Source organism: Oryx dammah, unplaced genomic scaffold (assembly GCF_014754425.2).
Source record: "Oryx dammah isolate SB20612 unplaced genomic scaffold, SCBI_Odam_1.1 HiC_scaffold_2, whole genome shotgun sequence".
In the NCBI taxonomy this organism is placed as follows: domain Eukaryota; kingdom Metazoa; phylum Chordata; class Mammalia; order Artiodactyla; family Bovidae; genus Oryx; species Oryx dammah.
The window spans coordinates 30921028-30945284 of record NW_024070186.1 but is presented as its reverse complement, the minus strand read 5'-3'; the positions used below and the strand labels follow the sequence as shown (position 1 = coordinate 30945284).

General features: G+C 40.2%; 1 protein-coding gene and 1 non-coding gene across 2 annotated transcripts in view; one reads left to right on the top strand and one right to left on the bottom strand.

Annotated features, from left to right (window-relative positions):
* PLS1 (plastin 1) overlaps nt 1–24257 on the bottom strand; it is a 127921-nt gene that overhangs the window by 65330 nt on the left and 38334 nt on the right. The gene's annotated exons all lie outside the window — the stretch shown is intronic.
* Nucleotides 18422–18494, top strand: TRNAG-UCC. Its single transcript has one exon. It is a non-coding gene; the product is annotated as a tRNA-Gly (tRNA).

The following is a 24257-nucleotide window of genomic DNA, read 5'->3' as shown; positions in this document are numbered from 1 at the left end:
CTGATGGCAAATACTTAGAAAGAACTTTCAATGAGGCTGGGAACTATGCTATTCTCCTCACACAATAAGCTCACCATTTACCTATTCTTCTACTGACGGAACAAACATCCTCCCTTAAAATGTAAACTAGAAGACTATTGAGATTAGATAACCTGCCCAAGGAAGGCAGACAAAAGATTAAAAAACAAATCAGTTTCTTAACCTAAGCTCTCAAATTCTACATACAGTTCAATTAATATCCCTATCCCCCCCCCCCAAAAAAAAAAATCCCTATCCCTATTCTCTCACTGCAAGCATCACAGGGAGTTCCCACATACACATAGTTTTGAAGAAAGGGTTGAGGACCAATTGACACTTTTGTATGAGTGACTAACAAACCCTCAAGGTGTTAAATTATTCTAACCGTATTTATATTTTAAGGGCAACTGCCTGTTTTCTTTAGTTGAATAATGGGTAAATACATGATTGTTTAATCAACAGAATACTTATACAACAGTAGAATAAATGAACTACATCCACTTGCTTCTTAAAAAAAATAGTAAATGGAAAAAGCAAAGTGCTAAAGGATACACACAGTATACCAATTATTGTAAATTATAAAACACAGAATACTTCACGTATCATTTACCCTTCCATACATTTGTAGTAAAACTTAAAAACACATGGGAAAGACACAACAAATTAAGAAGAGTGTTTGTCTATGGAGAAGGAGCTTACCAGGTAGTGCTAGTGGCAAAGAACCCACCTGCCAATGCAGGAGACTTAAGAGATGTGGATTCCATCCCTGGGTTGGGAAGATTCCCCAGAGGAGAGCATAGCAACCCACTCCAGTATTCTTGCGTGGAGAATCCCAAGGACAGGGGAGCCTGGAGGGCTACGATCCATAGGGTCAAAAAGAGTTGGACATGACTGAAGCGACTTGGCACACGCATGCATGTGGAGAAGGAGGTAAGGGACACGTCTGCAGGCTAGAGCAGATCTTTTTTTTAATGATAAATTCAAAACAATTATGGTTAACTTTTAACATCTGTTTGAAATAACTCATTACTTTAATTTTTAAACTCAGTAAAAATATTAAGATAACAAAAGAATATGTTTTGAAAAGGAGAAAATTTCCCAAAGCCCCTCAAGGTTTGGGGGTGGGGGTGGAAATCTCTTTAGTACTTTAATCATAAGCAATAAAAATAGTTAATAATATTGGGGCAGAATAATTTATTGAAATATAAACTTGTATTTATTTTCCCACTCTGTTCAAAAAGCAGTAACTAAATTTTGTCTTAGGAGTTCTGGCAGCCCAGAAGGCAAAAGCAGATTGGAACCTGTGGTCCCTTCAGTCTGTGGACAGAAGCACAAGCCTTCTCGGGGCTCACTTAGGCTGGTTGTGCTGGGAATGGGGCGGCAGGAGAAGACCACCTCTGAGGAAGATGGAGAGGAGGAAAGATTATCCTGGTGGAAACGGATGGGAAGCCGTGGATGTGAGCAAAGAGCCCCAGGGAAGGCAGAGAGAAGGATGAAGTGCCACAGAACCTCTGCTGGAGGGACTCACCGGCTGAGCCAGTGGATGTTTCCCAGGCCCCCTCAGAGGATGAAGGACCAAGGATGGGGGCACTTCCTCCCAGCCTTTGCCGACTCTAAGATCCCAGGACAAACAGAGGCTGATGGACAGATTCCAGGTGCCTAAGACTTGACAGGACTCAGGCAGAATGAGGCATCACAGTCAAAATAAAGTTGCTTTCAAGAACATAAAGAGGGAATTCCTTGGCTGTCCAGCAGTCAGGACTCCATACTCTTGCTGCTGATGGTGTCAGTTCAATCCCTGGTCCGGGAACTAAGAACCCCCAAGTCACGTGGCCAAAAAATAGAATATAAAGAAATGTGATATTTCTTTCCTACCTGACTTTTTTATGGTAAAAGCCTTGATGGTGTCTCTCTAGAGAAGTGACTAGGATCAGAGTTTCCAGGGCATTTCAGTACCTTCTACTGGTGTCCCCTCCTTCCCTTCTTCACCACTGTGATCCTAGCTCCCACCACAGCCCTCCTCTTTGCCTGTTACATTCTATATTCAATTCTCCATTACAGTTGAAAGATCACAGGGTCACTGGAATATATCCCTATGTGAAAAAGTAAACGGCAAAGAAATATAAATTAATTGAAGAGTTTTCTTTCTAGTGTAAGGGAAATCTGGAAAAATATTTTCATCTGTCTGTAATATTTCCAGCAATTTCCTTTTTTGATCGCATTTCACTGCATCATTCATTTTGTAAAAAGCAAACATTCATGTTCCGTATCAACTTGTTCAGTTTTTCAAATCAGACTTTCTTTAGTTAACAGGGAAGTCCACCGACTCACTAATAGAAGTGTGAATTGGGATACCACTGAGTTTGTTAAATATTAGTCTCCTATTCTACATACCAACCTGGATAGCCCTTTGGACGGAGAGAATTTTTAATGGGTACACTAATTCAAATTTTCCCTGAGCATCCTTCTGGTCTGACAGAACTGAGCTTAACTTCCTCTTTCAGTCTACAAGGAGCAGACATGTTAGGTAACATTCCTAAAAAGTGATTAATTTGATTGCTAATGGCTAGAATTTTTTAAGCCCCAAACTATTTTTTTAAATAGTAGTTATGGTTACTATAGGGCTTCCCTAGTGGTTCAGAGGATAAAGCGTCTGCCTGCAATGCAGGAGACCTGGGTTCGATCCCTGGGTTGGGAAGATACCCTGGAGAAGGAAATGGCAACCCACTCCAGTATTCTTGCCTCGAGAATCCCACAGACAGAGGAGCCTGGCGGGCTACAGCCCACAGGGTTGCAAAGAGTCGGACATGACTGAGTGACTTAAGTATTATTATGGTTACTATCAATTAACTGTTTTCTCAAATAAGCAAAATAACTTCCTAAGTGCCTGCACCATCCTAGAAAACATAATTAGACACTATTATGAGGAGTTAAGCCAGGATTAACACCTGGGATGAAGGGGTTTGGCTCCAAGTTGACTCATTTGTGACCTCTCAAAGGGAGGCCTGCCAATCTCCTGCAAAAACAAACAAGACAAAAAATAACAATACTGTTATCGCTATCGTAATGTTGGGGCTCTTCCCCCCTTTAGTTTTTCCAAGTCTTAACCATCTCATTACTCCCCACACTACCAAGTTAACATGCTTTCTGCCCCCAACTCTCAACCAACAGTCCACTCACCACTCCCGACATGTCCTTAACTCCTTCCCACCTGCCTTAGATATGAGCACCTCTGTCTTTTCCTTGCCTTTTATGTATTATCTACATAAGATACATACATACATTATTGTGATGGTGATGGATACAATAATATATTCATTATTGTATTCTTGAATATGTGTTATCTTGTAATAGTCACATTCTGTTATTCTATTCTTATCTTCCTAACATAATTGCTGTCTCTTTGCAGGTAAAAGATATATGTTTTCTTCTTTTTGTGTTCCCCATGGTCTTATCATATTATATATATGGGAAAAGATTAGTAAAATTTATTAATAGCGATATTTCCCTTCATAGAGCAGGGATGAAAAAGTGAAACTGTCAGTTGCTTAGTCATGTCCAACTCTTTGTAATCCCATGGACTGAAGCCTACCAGGCTCCTCTATCCATGGAATTCTCCAGGCACAATATTGGAGTGGCGTGCCATGCCCTTCTCCAGAGGATCCTCCCAACCCAGGGATCGAACCTAGGTCTCCTGCATTAGCAGGCAGATTCTTTACCATCTGAGCCACCAGAGAAGCCCCAAGAACAGGGATGGTACTAGGTCAAAAAAGGGCCAAACCAAACAATGGTCCATGGGAAATGTGTCACCAACAGATGGGTGAAAAGACTAAGTGGGGGTTTCAGCATCTCAGCAACCAGTCCTCATTCTCTCACCTCCTTATTATTTATTCAACAATGACTTATGAGCACCTGTTCATGGTGCTGAGTGTTAGAGGCACAAAGATGGCACTGAAATTTTGAACTCAAAATCTTTCAAAATAATCTTTAGTCAATCTTTCCCTTAAATCTTGCAAAATAATTTTTGCCAACTTTTTCCTAGTTCAATTCAGTCACTCAGTCATGTCCTACTCTTGGCAACTCCATGGACTACAGAACACCAGGCTTTCCTGTTCATCACCAGCTCCATCAGCAAAGTAGAGAAGAACAGAGAGAATCTGTATACATCTTGTTCCCACTCATTGCATGGGTCACCTCCGTGATCAGCCTTAGTTACATTCACTGTAGTTCTGTGTCTCTGTACACCTGAGCATGGAATTGGGGTTGGCTTCTGAGTGTTGAGTGGCTGCTAGAATTTCCACCAAGATCTTTCTACATCCATTTACTTCAAAGCCCCATTATGAAGCCTCTAGTTGGGGAGCTTACATTCATTCAAGTACTCAATGAATAAGGATTATTTGACTGGACTAATGAAGTTTAAAGATGAATAAGAATCAGTCTCTTCTAAAACAACATTCAATATAATACTGACCAGGTTCAACTATAAACACCTGAGAAGCTTAATTAAAACTGATTTTGGGGTAAATGACAATGTAATCTTATGATTACGTCTCTCTGATAAACAAATTAGAATCAATTCCTAATTCACTTTCTGTTTTAATATGGATTTAAAGGCTCCTCTTCTATACTATATATCACTTACTGTAGGGTCATTCAGTATATATCATATATATAATCCTGAGTTGGAACTTTTTGGATGAATTGTAGCCAAGGCAATCATAGCATATGGAGTAGAATACAAGAAGGCTAAAAGGGTGTGTGTGTGTGTGTGTGTGTGTGTGTGTGTGTACACATGCATGTGTATGTACGCAGCACATGCAAACATACGCATTGGAGAGAAAACAAGAATGAGAGAAAGAGACCTAAAACTTTTGAAGAAGACAGAAACAGGAGTTCTCAGAGAAGCATTTAGCAGGTGAAGGACTCATGTTGCAGGAAAACTCTCTTTCTTTATTAAAACAAAGTGCAAATCAGAGGTGGGCCTGACCCAAATCAAAATAACTATGTAAAAGCATGTGGTGAGTCAACAAGTATTTGGAGTCCAAAAGTTGACTCAGACCCCCAAAAAGCAGATTATACAGAAGGACTTGGAAAAAATAACTATCCCAAGGACAGACACCAGAAGCTGCTGGCACCACAATTCTGACCTTCAATACTTTGTGTATGGGAGTCAGTCACTCAAGCACAGAGGTTCAAAAGTCATTTGATTTATGCAACTGAATGAGTAGTTATGAAGAGTTTGTGTTGCTCACTGAATGATTAAATGAGAGTGTAAAAAAATAATAATAATTTGGTCTTTTCTCACAATGCCCTTATCAGAGTTCTCCTCATTATTCCTGACTAAAACCAAATAAGTGCGGGCTCAGTTCTGAAACCCTAATACTTAGAGTGGGTGCAAGTGCAGAAGTGGTAAAGCGCTAGGCTAAGCAGAGAGGACAATATGTAAAGCTCATCTCCCGCCCTGTGCCCTCAGGTCCACCCGGACAGGTGTTTTAAAGGATCCGCCATGGCTCCACGGTGTAGACACAGCTCCTCCACTGCAGCCTGTCCAAGGGGCAGGGAAAGCTCTGCCCCTCTGTGAGCCAGGGCTTCCCTGCTGGCTCAGAGGATAAAGCGTCTGCCTCCAATGCAGGAGACCTGGGTTCAATCCCTGGGTCGGGAAGATCCCCTGGAGAAGGAAATGGCAACCCACTCCAGTATTCTTGCCTGAAGAATCTCATGGACAGAGGAGCCTGGTAGGCTACAGTCCACGGGGTCACAAAGAGTCGGACACGACTGAGTGACTTCACTTCTGTGAGCCAAAGTTAGTAATTTTTTTTAAGCTTAAAAATAGGAAACTAGATTAAATGGATAGCTAAAAGAAGGAAAGTTATGACCAACATAGACAGCATATTAAAAAGCAGAGACATTACTTTGTCAAGAAATGTCCATCTAGTCAAGGCTATGGTTTTTCCAGTAGTCATGTATGGATGTGAGAGTTGGACTATAAAGAAAGCTGAGCACCAAAGAATTGATGCTTTTGAACTGTGGTGTTGGAGAAGACTCTTGAGAGTCCCTTGAACTGCATGGAGATCCAACCAGTCCATCCTAAAGGAAATCAGTCCTGGGTGTTCATTGGAAGGATTGATGTTGAAGCTGAAACGCCAATACTTTGGCCACCTGTTGTGAAGAGCTGACTCATTTGTAAAGACCCTGATGCTGGGAAAGATTGAGGGCAGGAGGAGAAGGGAATGACAGAGGGTGAGATGGTTGGATGGCATCATTGACTCAATGGACATGAGTTTTGGATAAACTCTGGGAATTGGTGGTGGACAGGGAGGCCTGGCATGCTGTGGTTCATGGGGTCTCAAAGAGTCGGACACGACTGAGTGACTGAACTGAACTGAAAAGATACAAAGTAGAGTTTATTGATCAAAGTTTAAGTCAAGAGTATGTATAGGAGATTGTAATTAGAACCACTGGAGGTGTGAAACAATGGGAAGCCTTAGTCCCCAGTCTTCCTGAAGCTGCAAGCTCCAAATTCAAATGAATATAACTAACTTGAAAACTGAGGTTATTATGATCTATGAAGTGGCAATTTGTACTTCTCAGAGTCTACTGGCCAATGAAGCCCTATGATCCCAAGCTCAGCAATATCTCTGTTCTGCAAGCCATGGAAATTCTTCCCCATTATTGAAGTCCAAGATAAGGGAGGAAGTCCCTATATCCTATATAGAAGGTCCCTGTATCTGACTCCCCATTCTCCACCCCTTTTCCTGATGTGTCCATGATGCCAACCCAGGCTCTAAAAGGGGAAGCCAAGGCAGAGGTCCAGTAAACTGTTGTCTAGCAGAATCAGGCCCAAAGTTGCCTGATCTTCTGGTATTTAAAGTGAAAGTGAAGTCACTCAGTCGTGTCCGACTCTTAGCAGCCCCATGGACTACAGCCTACCAGGCTCCTTCGTCCATGGGATTTTCCAGGCAAGAGTACTGGAGTGGGTAGCCTTTTCCTTCTCCAGGGAATCTTCCCAACCCAGGGATTGAACCCAGGTCTCCCGCATTGTGCAAGGATTCTTTTACCAGCTGAGGGAAGCCCGAGGGAAGCCCAAGGGAAGCCAGAAGTTTTTTTTGTTTCCTTCAGAAATCCACATTTTTATGTGAACTTTGATTTTTAAATTTGGCAAACAATTTGAATTATTATAAACACCAGGGGTATCAAACTAGAACTCTGGTCTATTAATTTTGGTTCTGCAGCTCCCTAATTTTAAGTTATCCCACTTGGCCCCTCTAAGGGCCTCAGAGGAAATGCTGTGTCTCTCTAGAAACACTCCAAACAAATTAGCTCATTCTAAGGGCCAGAGGAAAATATTTAGTCCCTTGATGTATGAAAACGCAACCTCAGTTGTGCACCACTCACAACATCCCTGATCCCAACAAGGGGGATTTCCAAGGGTCAGTTCCTCTGAGAGAAGAGGGGCCAGCAGGTCATGAGCCCATCAATCACATTCCTACTCAGGTAACTGGATCTGCCCACCATCCCAGGATCTTTTCTTCTCATTTATTATTTATATCCCATCTACTCGCCCCCAACCCCACCCCCACTTTAGGACTTCTCTGGCTGAGAAAATTCAATACAAAGTGTTACCCAAGTTCCTATCATATTGTGTTACAGTATCAACACTTCAAGTATTATTTTCTCCACATGCTTTGTTTCTTCTCTAGCAACTGTCTCTGAACTTTGGATAACAGCATTAATTTTATTTGGGGGGTTCTACTCGTTCCCTGTAATCTGTCCATGACATTTGAGCAAAGCTCCGGGTCCAAGCCAATCAGCACATCACGCTTCTCAGCCACAGTGATTTGGTTTAGGGACAAGCATATCACCCAGTTGGAGCCAACAAGACGGAAGAAAGCTTTTGTGAAACTTTCTGTAGTGGGGGGCCTACACACTCCCCTGGATCCCTACTGATGAGGATGTAGAGGCCAGAGCATCTGTAGCCGTTCTGCCTCCATGAAGAAAGAACCCAGGGCTGAGAATGAAGCTAAAACCAAGACTCAGAAGAAGGCAGAGACGGTGAGTAAAGAGAAAACACCACACCTAGCAGGGCTGAATCTTGAATTCCACCATGCTAAAGCCTTTGTGCTTTTTCCAGCTACTTGAAACTATATTGTAAAGCCAGTTAAACTGGCTTTCTGTTACTTGCAACAATGAGTCCAAATTGATAACAAAGAGCAATGACATACATAATTTACAAAAAGAAAATGGAGAAAGGTGGGTGTCATTTCCTCAAAGGATAGAGTATTTGGACATCCTGAATTGGGAAAGAAATTAACTATAATTCTATTTTCTGAATAGAGTCACACTTAGATAAGGAACATTATTTTTTCGTAGTTTGTAATTTACCCCCACCACACCTAATCCCACAAATTCAGTGCGTCAGTCAGTTTACGGTTGCTCCCACAGCAATCATCAGCATTAAGATTATATTCATAGCCTAAATGCCTCCCAGCCTATGGCGTCTTTGTACTGTTTTATTCCTTCTGTTTATCCACAAAGGTTTTTCCTACTTCTCTCATAAGTCACTTCTAACTGGAGATGATAAACTAAGTAGTAATATAGTATGAGAAATGACAAATATTTCTGGTATGAGGCAGGGCAGGCAATCTAGCTACAATAAGGAACATTCAAAGTCAACAAATCATTAAAATCAGGAAATTACTAACTCAATGCAGGCAGAAGGGGAAAAACAACAAGTAATTTACATAGTCTCTCAGAGTAAAAAAAAAATAAACACACAAGATGTTTGCAGGTTTATCCCATGCTCAGCCCAAAATAGGTACCCTCAGGCATCAAGTCCCTGTAGGTTAGTGCAATTTCCAAAGGGATACTTAACCCAGACCACAGTAGGACTCATACTATAATTTGCTGTGTGGAACAGTAATGTGCTTCCATCATATAAAGGGAACAAGAAAGATGCACGGCACACAGGATTTAGGTATGAATGAGGCTGAATAAATAAAACTCTTTATCTATTCTTATAATAGTGTTTCTATACATTATCAGATATCACATGGCTTCTCAAAGAAATTGGCCTGAAATGAACTTTGGGTATGAACATTAGAAATGACAGATCTTTCTTTCTTTTCTGTACATAGATAAGATTTAATAGTTTAAATCATCTAAACCCTTCCTGATTTTTTTTTTTTTTTGTCTTCTATCGGTTACTGAGAATTTTCTCATTGTTGTAAATTTCCCAATGTAATTGCAAATTTGTGTCCTCTCCTTTTTGTTTAATTTTTGCTCTCCCTCTGTGTATGTGTGTGTTAGGTGCATATAAATGTGGAATTGTTATATCCTCTGATGGACTGACTCATTTCTATTATAAAATGCTAAACTTTAACTTCACTATTTTGAAATAAATTCAGGCTTACAAAAAAGTTGTAAAAATTGTGAAAAGTGTCTCCATATACCTTTTACCCATCTTCCCCAAATGTTAACATTTTCTATAAACATAGGACACATCAAATCCAAGAAATTAATATTGATATGACTAATAAACAACAGATTTTATTAAAATGCTAAACTTTAAGACTCCTTCCCTCAAAACTTCCTTTGACAACTTTCTTTGGATTAGTGCTTCTTTCTTTCATTTTTCTGAATCCCTATATTTAAGACATAGCTCTTATAAGCAGTATATTATCAATTTAATATCAAATATCCAAACAATTTTTACCTTTAAATAGGAATATTTAATTAACTAAACTTAATGTAATTACTGATGTGTTTAGACATAAGGCTACCACCTTATAATTTGTTTTCTATTTTCCCACCTGTTTTATCTTTCTGTCCTTTCTTGATTACTTTAGAATTAATGGAATATCTTCTTTTTTCCTAGTTTTCTCCTCCATTAGCTTCTTTATCAAGTCTATTTCCTGCTTTTATTGTTGTTTTGGACTTCCAGTTTACAAAAATTTCCCAAGACATCACTATATTGCTGTTTAAAATTACACAATCTGCCTAATTATCCTCTTTTCCTTGCCATCCCATTCTCGGGCATATATCCAGAGGAAAACATGGTCCAAAAAGATACATGCACCCCAATGTCCATTGCAGCATCACTTGCAATAGCCAAGACACGGAAGCAACCTAACTGTCTATTTACAGAGGAATAGATAAAGAGGTGGCACGCATATACAATAGGCTATTACTCAGTCATTAATAAGAATGAAATAATGCCATTTGCAGCAACATGAATGGACCTAAAGATTGTCATATTGAGTGAAGAAAGTCAGAGAAAGAGAACTATTGTATGATATCCCTTACATGCAGAATCTTGAAAGAAATGATACAAACTTATTTACAAATGATACTGAACTTATTTACAAAACAGAAACAGACTCAGAGAATGAATTTATGGTTACCACCAGAGGGTATGAATGGGGAGAAGGGGTAATTAGGGAGTTTGGTGTTGACATGTATACACTGTTATATTTAAAATGAATAAACAAAGACTGCTGTATAGATCAGAGAACTCTGCTCAATATTATGTACTAGCTTAATGGGAAACGAATTTGAAAAGAATAGATACATGTATATGAGTAAAAAAAAAAAAAAAAAAACAGAAGAAGGAAATCATTCCAAAAGTTCATGTTTCCCAGAAAGTATTCTCTCTTGTCCTTTTTGTCCCTTTAAACTACATTCAATTTTCTTCATCAGATTATAGCCTCAACAATTTTGACTAAACCTATGCCTCCAGACTCTACTCTTTCCCTGTGAGCAACTCTTGTTTCCCACTCTATCCTGAGAAGGGCCTTCTCCTTCTCTTGAGGCCTCTTCTTGATGGTCCCATAATTTTCCTTCATGTTACTTCCTATTTCTAAGCACAGCTCAAACTCCACCATGACTTCCTTCACTGTCCTCATTCCATTTTAGCACATTTATTGAGAACATCTGCAGTGCTTGGTGTTGTACTAAGTTCTGGAGGCAATCAAATGCTGACTAACACAGGGACCACAAAGAATTTATAATCTAGGGAGGGAGTCAATAAACCACAGTTGACAGCAATGATAAATGCATGAGACTCCCCTGCCACTCCCAGCATGACTCCAATTGCCAGTTCTTACCCACGGAGCCTGGAGCGGCCCCAGGATCCCCTTTTCAATATGAGCCTTCACAACACTCCTACGAGGGGGTCAGGCCTCAAAATGAACTGAATCTACTTCCACAACCACAGTACAAGCTGGAATGAAAAAAAACAGGAAAGGAAGAATCTTCTGGAAGATTCAAGGAAAACTTTACAGAAGAGGCACCATTTGAGACCTTAAAAAATGAATAAGAATAGAGAGAAACATGCAAGTCCCAGTTAAGGGAGAAAAGTTTTAGAGGTCTCCCCTCAGAGCACGGGTCTGACAAAACAGAATTTTTTTTAATTTATTTTTAATTGGAGGATAACTGCTTTATAATGTTGTGTTGATTTTTGCCATACAACAATGTGTATCAGCCACAAGTATACATATGTCCTCTCTGTCCCTCCCTCTTGTAAACCATAAGTACACATATACCTACACCCAGCCCTCCCCATTCTACCCCTCTAGGTTGTCATGGGGCACTGGGTTGAGCTCACAGTGTTACATAACAACTTCCCACTGGCTATCTATTTCACATACGATAACATGTAGGTTTCAACGCTACTCTCTCAAGTCGTCCCACCCTCTCCTTCCCTTGCTGTATCTACAAGTCTGTTCTCTATGTCTGCATCTCTGGGAATCCTTAACTAAGTATCCATGTCATATTAGAGCATCTTATCACCATGTAAGTTTTAGTTATAGAAGAAATGTAAGCTATGCCATTGCCCTCAAGAAACTTAACATTTTCAGGGTGATAAGATGATGCAATAAAATATACTTATTTTAAAAATCCATTTTTAACTCCTTGATGACAATGATGTTGAGTGATTCTATTCAAAAAGTGTCACTCCTTTGAAAGTCTTTAACTTTTCTCTTAGCCCTATTGCTTATGGTAATTTCCATTTCTGACATATATTAAAAAAAACCCTGCTATCTTTAAAGATGGCTGCATGCAACACTTTGTATTTAGAACAGACCCACACTGACCAATCTGAAGTCTTTTCTTTTTTCCGTTCAAGTAAGACAAAAGTCACTTTTTTGCACCTCAGGAAACAAATTATATTCTTCTCCAAGTCACACTGTCTACAGAGGACTTTTCTATGACTTCTAGAACTCTTGGCTTCATGTGTGTTCCCTTACCTACTGACAATAGAAACGTTAATCTACCTGCTTGGTATTGGTGCCAATTAAGGTATTTTGATTGCAAGCAATAAGGGCCCGCACTGGGAGTTGGCTCAAAGAATCAAGAGAGGGCTGGCTCAAAGAATCGAGAGAGGGTTAAACAAGCAGGCTCTGGAAGGGCTGGTGCCAGGAAGGTCTAAGTGCTGCTGCTGCTGCTAAGTCGCTTCAGTCGTGTCCGACTCTGTGCGGCCCCATAGACGGCAGCCCACCAGGTTCCCTCATCCCTGGGATTCTCCAGGCAAGAACACTGGAGTGGGTTGCCACTTCCTTCTCCAATGCATGAAAGTGAAAAGTGAAAGTGAAGTCGCTCAGTCGTATCCAACTCCTAGCAACCCCATGGACTGCAGCCTACCAGGCTCCTCCGTCCATGGGATTTTCCAGGCAAGAGTAGTGGAGTGGGTTGCTATTGCCTTCTCCAGGAAGGTCTAAGGAGACCCACAATAGACACTATGATGTTCCACTTTGGAATGCTAGCTCCAGATGCCTCAGCCACCACCATCCATGGAGGACAGGCTCATTCCCAGGATGGGAAGTCTGACTGGCATAGCCAGGCCTCATGCCCATCCCAGTGGTCAGAGGATACCAAGAAAACAAGACCTATAGCTATAGAGAATCTCATTTGCCTTCTGCACGTCTCTGTGTTTGCATGAAGCCAAGATAAAAGTTTAAATCTGATTCCAAAGCAAATGCAAGCACTCCTGACGATCTCCTGACCTGAACTAATCTCACTCAATCAAAAACACCTGAAGGTGCTTCCTTGGTGGCTCAGCAGTAAAGAACCCACCTGCCAATTCAATCCTTGATCTGGGAAGATCCCACATGTCGGGGGGCAACTAAACCCATGTGCCACAACTACCTGTGCTCCAGAGCCTGGGAGCTGCTATTACTGAGCCCATGTGCTGCAACTACAGGAGCCAGCACACCCTAGAGCCCGTGATCTGCAATGAAGAATAGTCCCGGCTCACAGAGACTAGAGAAAGCCGGCGCAGCACCAAAGACTCAGCACAACCAAAACTAAATAAATACAGATTAAGATTGACGAAAACACCAGAAGGTCATATAAACCTGACTCATAAAATCTCCCCCAAGATCCCCATCCCCAAACAAGACACAGCACTCACACACAACGCAAGTCCCAACATAGCAAGGGAGACTTGGGCAGTCACAAAGGCCAAGCACTGTTCTGAGCAGCACACATACTGTCTCATTTAATCCTCATAGCAACAGTATCAGGTTGGTAATATTATAATCCCCATTTTACAATTAAAGCAATTGAGGCCAAAAGCTTCCCAATAAGTGGCAGAGCTGGGATTCAAACTCAGGGAGTCTACCAAGTCCAGATCCTTCGTTACATACTGCCTTCATAGCAGTAGTCTCCATCTATTCTTTCCCATCCCTATATCTCAAGTTATACATCCTGTGGCCTTTTCCTGTTACAAGCTGCCCTAGAACCCTCCTTGTCAGGATAAACTGTTAGGATGAAGTGTGGATACAGGGTGATCTGTCTTGCTAGAAACTCATGGAATAGGCAGAAGGGTTTGAATGAGCTTTGGGGAAGTGATATGAATTATTTCACAACAGCTTGTTTGTTTCTGGAAAATTACTTTGCTCCTATTATCCACGTATGACTTAGTCATGGGAAAGTATACACTAGGGAGATAACTGCCTACATTGTTACGGCCTATATTACCAAATATCTCATTTAGAATGAATACCTCAACACCAATATCAAAGTGCTGTCAGAGAAAGGAATCCATGAGTCATTTCCCAGTGCACTGGAATAAACTGGGCCTTACCTGCTGCTAGTTTATAATTCCTTTTCTCCTGATTCTAGCCAAGAAACTCTACGTAAATAACTCACAGCAACACAGAAATTCCGGTCCAACTTGTGTCCAAGTGAGCAGCGGAGTCCTCCCCAGGGTGCTTCTGTGTCAGTGTCTGAACTTCAACCCCCAAAGCACACACTGCTGGTGCTCGGAACACACTGTAAAGTCTTCAAGTTTTATGCAGAAAAATTAAACCAGTATTTTCCAGAGTTGACCCTCTGAGGTCCTTTACATTACAACCTGCAGAATCCAACTCTGATATTTCTTTACTAACAAGAAAGGAATTATCACTTATAGGTTTGTGTTTTCAAGGATTCATAGAAATCTTACCTAAAACCCTAAGTTTCTACAAATTATGGATAAAAATCATTAGTACTGAAAAATATTTTCAAATGCAAAGGATGCCATAAGACAAAAATTAAACTATCAAAATGTAATACGATTTTCTTAAAAAGTACCACTAGAAAACAAATCTATAGTTTTGTCATTCTTCTAACAGCCTGTGTGCTGCCAGTGGAGGGTTCTAACAGCCAAACAGAACAAGTCAGAGTCTAGGATTCACAAGAGATGGGTACCCTCACAGTACAACTAGATATTTGCTCAAGAATTATGAAGTTCCTTTGCTATCAGAGAATGGAAGAAAGCAGTATCCACTACCAGCTCCAGAAATTTTCTCACCAGAATCTTGGCACTACAAAAATTAATAACAGCACTATATATTTGCCAAGCATTTTATACTTTCCAAAGTAGATTCACATTGATCACCTCATTCTTAGACATAAAGAAATCTAGACACAATGAATTTTAATTATTTATAACACTGATAAAATCCAGTCCACACTTCTTATTCCACAGAGAAAGAGCTGGCACTCAGACTGAGTAAAATGTGTTCAGAGTTCCAGACAAGTCATCAGCAATTCTGGATGAGAAGATGTACATCAAAAGAGAACTCAAAGGAAAAACTATTAAAGAAAAATACAGTCAAAATTAACACACACAGGCATTAATGTTTATATGCCATGAGTTATATAGCTTTAGAAATTAACAAGAGCACTATTACTATAAAAGATGTTAAGTATTGATAGTTTAATTTGTCAAAAGCAAATAAGGACAAAGGAATTTGAAAAAAAAAATTAAGTTGTAGGAACTTCCCTGGCAGTCTAGCGGTTAAGACAACACGCTTTCAAGACAGGGGGCACGGATTTGACCCCTGGTCAGGGAACTAAGATTCTGCACGTTGTGTGGCATAGCCAAAAAAAATAGAAAAAAAAAATTAACTTGTAAGGATATAATATTTTCTACGACCCTCAGAATATACCCTTTGTTTTCTTAAATTAAATCAAAGTTAGCTCTAAGCCCTACTCAGTATCACTTGAGAAGAGCAACACCAGTGGTCACATAGATGCCTTTCCACTCTCTTGAGTCATAACAGGACCTCGGAGAATATATGAGAACAGGAACAAGGAGAACCCTGCATCATCAGTAAGCAAGAGAGATGCTTCCTCTTTTAGGTTTATATCATACATTTAAAAGCACAGGCTTCGGACATCCTGGTGGTCTAGTGGTTAAGACTCTTTATTTCCAATGCAAATTGTGTGGGTTCTCCTGGTCAGGGAACTAAGATCCCATAGGCCACATGATGGAGCCAAGTCCTGGGGCCAAAAGAGGAAAAAAAAATTAAACTAAACTAAAAAAGAAGGAGAAAGTCACTGGCATCCACCCTCCCCGTTACAAGCCAGAAACAGTGACCTTTCCTCCCAGGGTCAGTCCCAGTCACTTGGGACATCTCCTACAGCTGCACTCTCCCCAGCTGTAAGCCTCAAAGTCATCTTGACTCTATTACTCTCTCCCTTCCAAAACCAGTAACTTACCACCAAAACCAAATTCTGGAATATTCCTCTCCACTCCATCTTTACCTGTCACTGCCTTAGTTCAGCAATCTGTTGCCTCGTAAGGGCTACCTCAGGAGGTTCACTTCTGCTCTCCCTGACTCTCCTCATCCAGTCTTTGACTCTTACTCTATGCCCAGCAGCTTCAACATATTTCCCTTAGGTAAAGCCAATCTAACAATGCATTGAATAAGAAATATGAAGAGAGAAAAAAAAAAAAGAAATATGGAGAGGTAGAGAAAATTTACATTGCACAGTTCAGTTCAGTTGCTCAGTCATGTCTGACTCTTTGCGACCTCATGGACTGCAGCATGCCAGGCTTCCCAGTCTATCACCAACTCCCGGAGTTTGCTCAAACTCATGTCCGTCAAGTCAGTGATGCCATCTAACCATCTCATCCTCTGTCATCCCCTTCTCCTCCCATCTTCAATCTTTCCCAGCATTGGGGTCCTTTCCAACAAGTCAGTTTTTCCCATCAGGTGGCCAAACCATTGGACCTTCAGCTTCAGCATCAATCCTTCCAGTGAATATTCAGGACTGATCTCCTTTAGGATGGACTGGTTGGATCTCCTTGCAGTCCAAGGGACTCTCAAGAGTCTTTTCCAACACTACAGTTCAAAAGCATCAAATTGCACAGCACTGGGCAAAACTTTGCTAATTTTCCTTTAATTATCCTATCTTTCCCGAAAACTCCCCACTGGGAGAAACCCTCCTTCTCTACCACAACTCCTGAACTGTCCCCTCTCTGGGTTTCGGTCTGCTGTCCTTAGTCTCTACCCTAATCATTTATCTTACATGGAGCAGTTCAACTCTTCCCTCAGCTTCTACCATATACAGCCTTTCACCCATCACCCAACACAATTCCCACCTAAGGATCTAACGTCCTTAGAAGACAGCAGGGGAATAGCAAGTAACAAAAGAGGACAAGACAGTTAGAGGACAAGCTCCATATGTGACTGCTTAAGAGAAAATTTTAACTGAGAAACAACTAACCTATTGACAGATCTTTTTTTTTTTTTTTCCTGCACCATATGTCATGCAGGATCTTAGTTCCCCAACCAGGGGTCAAATCCAAGGCCCGTGCATTGGGAGCATTGGAGTCTTAACCACTGGACTTCCAGGAAAGTCCCTGATAATATCTTTTTAAGATGATCATTAAGCTAAATGACTGGCATGACTGACTCCATGGACATGAGTTTGAGCCAACTACAGGAGATGGTAAAGGACAGGGAAGCCTGGAGTGCTGCAGTCCGTGGGGTCGCAAAGAGTCAGACACGACGGAGCGACTGAACACCACCACCCAAAAGCTAAATGAAAATTAAACTGAAACAATGAAATTTCATTGTTCTGCCGAGAAATCTAGCACCCATAATTTAAAAAGTATAAGAGTCAGTTAGAGCAATGGTGCCAGGAAGCATAAAAACTTGCTATATGGGGTGCAAACCAGACCCCACTGGTGGGGTGCACATTCCCAGTAATCATTCCAGATCCAGGTCAAAGACCATACCCCAGTGGAATCTTCCTCCCTGAGCAGATGTTTTGCTCAGTGATGCCAAAGAAAGTCATTCAACACTCTGGTGAATGCCATTTTGCACACTGTATTTTCTGTCCACCACACCTCCATCAAGGACTAAGCATTTGGGGATGTAAGAAACAACTTTTGTCAGATCACCGCTGAATACTGACTGTCCAACACACTGCTTATCTATAGTTGGTGCTCAATGAACATTTGCTATATGAATGTAAGTGTAGAAGATCATTAAAATCCTACCAGAATAAAACCAGGGGAATCATTTGCTCAGCAATTTTTCTCCTTTAGCCTCACAGAAACGAACTGGATTCATCTATTCACTGTCTGCTTACATCCTCTTGAAAAGTGAAGTCACTCAGTCCTGTCTGACTCTTTGTGACCCCATGGACTGTAGCCTACCAGGCTCCTCCGTCCATGGGATTTTCCAGGCAAGAATACTGGAGTGGGTTGCCATTTCCTTCTCCAGGAGATCTTCCCGACCCAGGGATTGAACCCTGGTCTCCCACATTGTAGGAAGACGCTTTACTGTCTGAGCCACCAGGGAAGTCCTACATCCTCTTGAGTAATTGCCTTCACAAACCTAGCCAGTACTAATTGTGATGGCAATTACATCACAGATAGTACTAGCTAGGTTTTTTATTTTTCTGGCCTAGTTTTATTTCCGATTGATGAAATGATTATACCTTGTATGCAATCACACTCATTTTACCTTCCTTCTCTATTCTATCTATAAAACTCTCCCAGCTGATTTTAACCAATACTTTAAATTATTTTCAATGAGCAGTCTGTAGAAGACCTGGCTTCTCTAGACTTCTTCAGGCACTGTAAATATATGTAGAAAGAGTTAACATAAAATGACTCTCAAGGACTTCCCTGGTGGTCCAGTGGTTAAGACTCTACGCTTCCAATGCAGGGGCCCCAGGTTCAATTCCTGGTCGGGGAACTAAAAAAAATTTTTTAGGGACCTCCCTGGTGGTCCAGTTGCTAAGACTCCATGCTCCCAAGGCAGAGGACCTGAGTTCAATCCCTGGTCAGTGAATTAGATCCCACATGCTGCAACTAACATCTGGTGCAGCCAAATAAATAATTAAAAAAAAATTTTTTTAATTAAGTTAAAATGACTCTCAGTTCAATTAAATTAAGTAAATAATATGGGATTGCTCAGTATTCAATACTATGTTAAGCATCATAAGAGATGTAAAAGAAATACTAGATGAATTCTCTGTACTCAAAAAGTTTACATTCATTCATTTGTTCATTCAGCCAATAATTACTGAAGACCAACTATGCACTTTGCCTAATGCTAAGCGCTAGGAAAAGCATCAAGACATCAAATCTCTGATCTGGGCATTCCAGGAACTTACACACAAGTCAAGGGGGATGTAAAAAACACAAATAGAAAGTTAAATCACAATGTTAGTGTTACACCTGTAATCAATAGCATTCATCAGGAAAAAATGTTAAAAACATTATAAATAATGTTAAGACCACTTTTAAGATGTTCCGAGAGATGTCCCTAGGTAGATGCCATGGTTGTGGTCTGGACACAAATAATTAAGAGGGAGAAGTTTTTGTGTACCCCAACGATCCAGAGAGTGTTTCAGGGAGAAATGAGAAGTGGGGACAGGCAGTATGTTATCTCAGGTAAAACAGAATGAGGTTGATCAATAGTAACTTACCATTTACATTCCCTCTTCCCATACCCTCCATCATTTCACTACTACCAGGTGGACTTGGAACGGATTCAAGGTCTTAAAGAAGGGACACCACACGGACTGCAGATGAAGTAGAGATTCAGACACTTCTGCAGATGGCAGCAGAGAGGGACAGCCACACCCAGGGACTAAGCAGGAACTGAAGTCTCAGCAGAAGCCAGCGACAGAGAAACACAGCCCTGAATTAAACTCCTTAATCTCATAACCAGAAATTGCTCAAAACTAAGTACCACCCAGGGAAGACCACTGAGTTCAGTTTTAAATGACTGAATTTTACCCTGTACAACTAAAAAAGTCTTCCTCTATACGGGTACTGATGACAATGAAACTGTGTACAAAAGTCAAAACATTTCTTACACAACAAAATTTTGAGGCTTGGGAATTAAAACTCTGCTACAGAGGTTCTTAACATCAAATATAATACAAGGTAGTATATCATTACATTCCAAAATGAGCCTCAAAGATAAAGACGGTATGGCTAGAATGTAGTGTATACATACTAAACACCACATCCAAGCAGTTATTTTTTTAAGCAGGTCTTATGTTTACTTATATAGTTCCATTTCTGGTGCTCTTCAGTCCTTTGTATAGATCTGTATTTCTGTATTGCCATGTAGCATCATTTTCTTGCCTGATGGACTTCCTGTAACATTTCTTGTAGGGCAGGTCTGCTGGTGATGAATTTTTTCAATTTTTACATGTTTGAAAAGTCGAATTCATCTTTGTTTTTGAAATATATTTTTGTTAAGTATGGAATTGTAGGTTAGGGACTTCCCTGGCTGTCCAGTGGTTAAGACTCTGCACTTTCAATGCAGGGGGTGTGGGTTCAATCCCTTGCTGGAGAACTAGGATCCCACATACAGTTTTGTGTGACCAAACCAAAAAAAAAAAAATTATAGGTCAAAGGTTTTTCTTCCAATACTTTAAGGATGGTCCTCCACTGTCTTGTATACTTTTGTTTTCAACAAGAAATTTGTATCATCTTTATCTTTCTTCCTCTATATGTAATATGCCTTTGTTCTTTGGTATCCTTTAAGATCGTTATCACTGCTTTTGAACAATTTAATTGTAATGTGCTTTGATGTAATCTTCCTTATACATCTTTCGCTGGGGTTAATTGAGCTTCTTGGATCTGTAGGATCACACTTTTCATCAAATCTGGAAATTTTTTAACCATGATTTCTTCAAATATTTTTCCTGTTCTTCCTCATCTTTCAAGGACTCTAAATACATGTATATTAGGTGACTGGAACTTGTCCCACAAATCACTGATATTTTAATTTTTTTGTAATTCTTTTCTCTATTTTATTCTGGATAGTTTCTAATGCCCTGGCTTCAAAGTCACTATTCTTTTCTTCTACATTGTCTAATCTGCCCTTAAACCAATCTACCGTATCGTTCATCTCAGATGTTATAATTTTCTGTCTAGAAGTTCAATATGGGTCTATTAAAATATTTTCCATGTCTCCATATGGAATCTAAGAATCCTTTTATTGTCATTGTCTGATAATCATAATACCTGTCTCAGTTTCCAGGTCAGTTTTGTTTGATAGATTTCTTCTCTTATTATGGGTCATTATTTTCCTGCTTCTTTGTATGCCTGGTAAATTTTGATTGGATGAGACACTGTAAAATTTACTTTGTTGAGTAACTGATATTCTTGCATCCCTATAATTATTCTTAACTTTGTACTGTGATTAAAAAGACTGAACATTAAAACTTCCATTTTAACCACTTTTAAGTTTACAGTTCAGTAAACTACGTATATTCAGATTGTCATACAACTGATCTTTAAATTTTTTCACCTTGAAAAAGTGAAAATCTATACCCATAAAATACTAGCACTCCCCTCGCCCAAGCCCTTGGCAACTATCTTTCTACTTCCTGTTTTTATGGCTTTGATTAACTTAAATACTTCATATGAATGGAGTCATACAGTATTTGTCCTTTTGTTATTCCACTTGGCATAATGTCCTTGAGGTTCACCCATGTTGCAGCATGTGACAGAACTTTTTTTAAGGTGCATATTATTTCATTGTATATATATCACATAGTCTTTATCCATTCACCTCTTGATGGACATTTGGGTTGCTTCCATCTTTTGGCTAGTGTAAATAACGTTGCAATGAACATGAAAGTGAAAGTCGCTCAGTCGTGTCCGACTCTTTGCGACCCCGTGGGCTATACAGTCCATGAAATTCTCCAGGCCAGAATACTGGAGTGGGTAGCCTTTCCTTTCTCCAGGGGATCTTCCCAACCTAGGGATCGAACCCAGGTCTCCTGCATTGCAGGTCGATTCTTCACCAGCTGAGCCACAAGGGAAGCCCAAGGATACTGGAGTGAGTAGCCTAACCCTTTTTCAGCGGATCTTCCTGACCCAGGAATCCAACTGGGGTCTGCTGCTTTGCAGGCAGATTCTTTATCAACTGAGCTATCAGGGAAGCCCTGCGATGAACATAGGTGTGCAAATATATCTCTTTGAGGTATTGCCTTAAATTATTTTCAATATACACCCAGGAGTGGGGTTACTGGATTCACATGATAATTCTATTTTTTATTTTTTGAGGAAGCATACTGTTTTCCATAATAGCTCCATCATTTCACATTCCCACCAGCAGTGCACAAAGGTTTCAATTTCACCACACCCATGACCACACTTGTTCCTTTGATATTAGCCATTCTAATGAGTGTGAGGTGATTTTGTGGGTTTAATTTACGTTTCTCTTATGAATAGTAATATTGAATATCTTTGTATATGCTTATTGGCCACATGGGTATATTCTTTGGAGAACTGCTAATGCAAGTCCTTTGTTCATTTTTACCAGGGTTATAAGCATACTTCATTTTATTGTGCTTTGCTTTATTGCACTTCACAGATATTGCATTTTTTTTTTTTTACACATTGAAGGTTTGTGGCAATTCTTCATTGTCAGATGATTAGCAATTTTTAGCAATAGAGTATTTTTTAAATTAATTATATACATTGGAGCATAATACTATGCACACTTAATAAACTATAGTATAGTATAAACATAACTTTTACATGCACTGAGAAATGAAAAAATTCATATGACTTACTTTATTGCAATATTTGCCTTCTCATGGTGCTCGGGAACCAAACCCACAATATTTCCAAGATATGCCTGTACCTTGCAGAAATTCCCTATATGTTTTATCAGTTCAGTTCAGTCGCTCAGTCGTGTCCAACTCTTTTCGACCCCATGAATCGCAGCAAACCAGGCCTCCCTGTCCATCACCATCTCCCACAGTTCACTCAGACTCACGTCCATCGAGTCAGTGATGCCATCCAGCCATCTCATCCTCGGCCGTCACCTTCTCCTCCTGCCCCCAATCCCTCCCAGCATCAGAGTCTTTTCCAGTGAGTCAACTCTTCTCATGAGGTGGCCAAAGTACTGGAGTTTCAGCTTTAGCATCATTCCTTCCAAAGAAATCCCAGGGTTGATCTCCTTCAGAATGGACTGGTTGGATCTCCTTGCAGTCCAAGGGACTCTCAATAGTCTTCTCCAACACCACAGTTTAAAAGCATCAATTCTTCAGTGCTCAGCCTTCTTCACAGTCCAACTCTCACATCCATACATGACCACAGGGAAAACCATAGCCTTGACTAGACGGACTTTAGTCGGCAAAGTAATGTCTCTGCTTTTGAACAGGGAACTGATATTAAACTTATGTCAGCTAGATTACTTGCAAATATTTTCTTCCATTCCATAGTTGCCTTTTCTGATGACTGTTTCCTTTGATACACAGAAGTTTTAAAGTTTGATGTAGTCCCACCTGTCTATTTTTGCTTTTGTTGTCATATTCAACAAATCATCACCAAATGTAATGTCCTGAAGCTTTTCCTCTATGTATTTTTCGAGGAGTTTTGCAATTTTAGGTATTACTTTTAGGTCTTTGATGCACTTTAATTTCTGTATATTGTATTAGGAGAGTCCAACTTCATTTTTTCTGCATGTAGATATCCAGTTCTCCTAACACCAGTTATTAAAGAGACTGTCTTCTCCCCATTGTGTAGTCTTGGGACCCTCATCAAAAATCATTTGGCCAGATACACAAGGGTGAATTCCTGGGCTCTCTATTCTGACCCATTGGTCTATATTCCAGTACAGTACCATTTTGATTATTATTGTTTTGTAGTAAGTTTTGAAATTGGGAAATGTGATTCTTACAACCTTGTCTTCCTTTTTCAAGGTTGTTTTGGCTACTTAGTACCCACTGAGATCTCATTTAACTTTTTTTTCTATTTCTGAAAAAAAAAAAAAGCCCTATAAACCACTCTTGATCCTTGTTCTCATATGCATAAAAATCCTTGGGAAGGGTTTGATCCTTTGGGGGTCTTATGTTTAAGCTCTGGTAGGCAAGACAAAGGAGAGTTTAGTCTTGGGCTGTAGTTCCTCAGCAGGAGATGATTATGCTCCCCAGAGGACATCTGGCAATGTCTAGAGACATTTCTGACTCTCATGAGTGAAGAGGTGTTATAGGCATCTAGGGTGTTGAGACCAGAGATGCTGCTGAATACCATACCATGCACAGAAGATCCCTTTGTAACAAAGAGTTATCCAGTGCAAAATTTCCATGGTGCTGAGGCTGAGAAATCATGTTCTAAGGGCTAATAGTTCCCCACTATTAATACTGAGATAAGATGCTTCTGAATATTCTATCCAATACCCTTTTGGACTATTTAAATTTATAAATACTCATTTATATATGCATACCTAGGTACATGTATGATGATTTAATGGAGTGATGGCATAGATTTTAAACATCCTTTTAATAGCTACATAAAACAGAAAAGGCAAATGAAGACAATGACCTAAAATCCTCAACCCATCAGGCTGCCGAAAATAAAACTGACGGAGACACAAGCTGGACCGAAAATAAAACTGACGGAGACACAAGCTGGAGAGAGTATAAGAGATCGGTCATTCTGCTGCCATAGTGCTCTCCAAGGTAGTATATCTAAAAGGGGT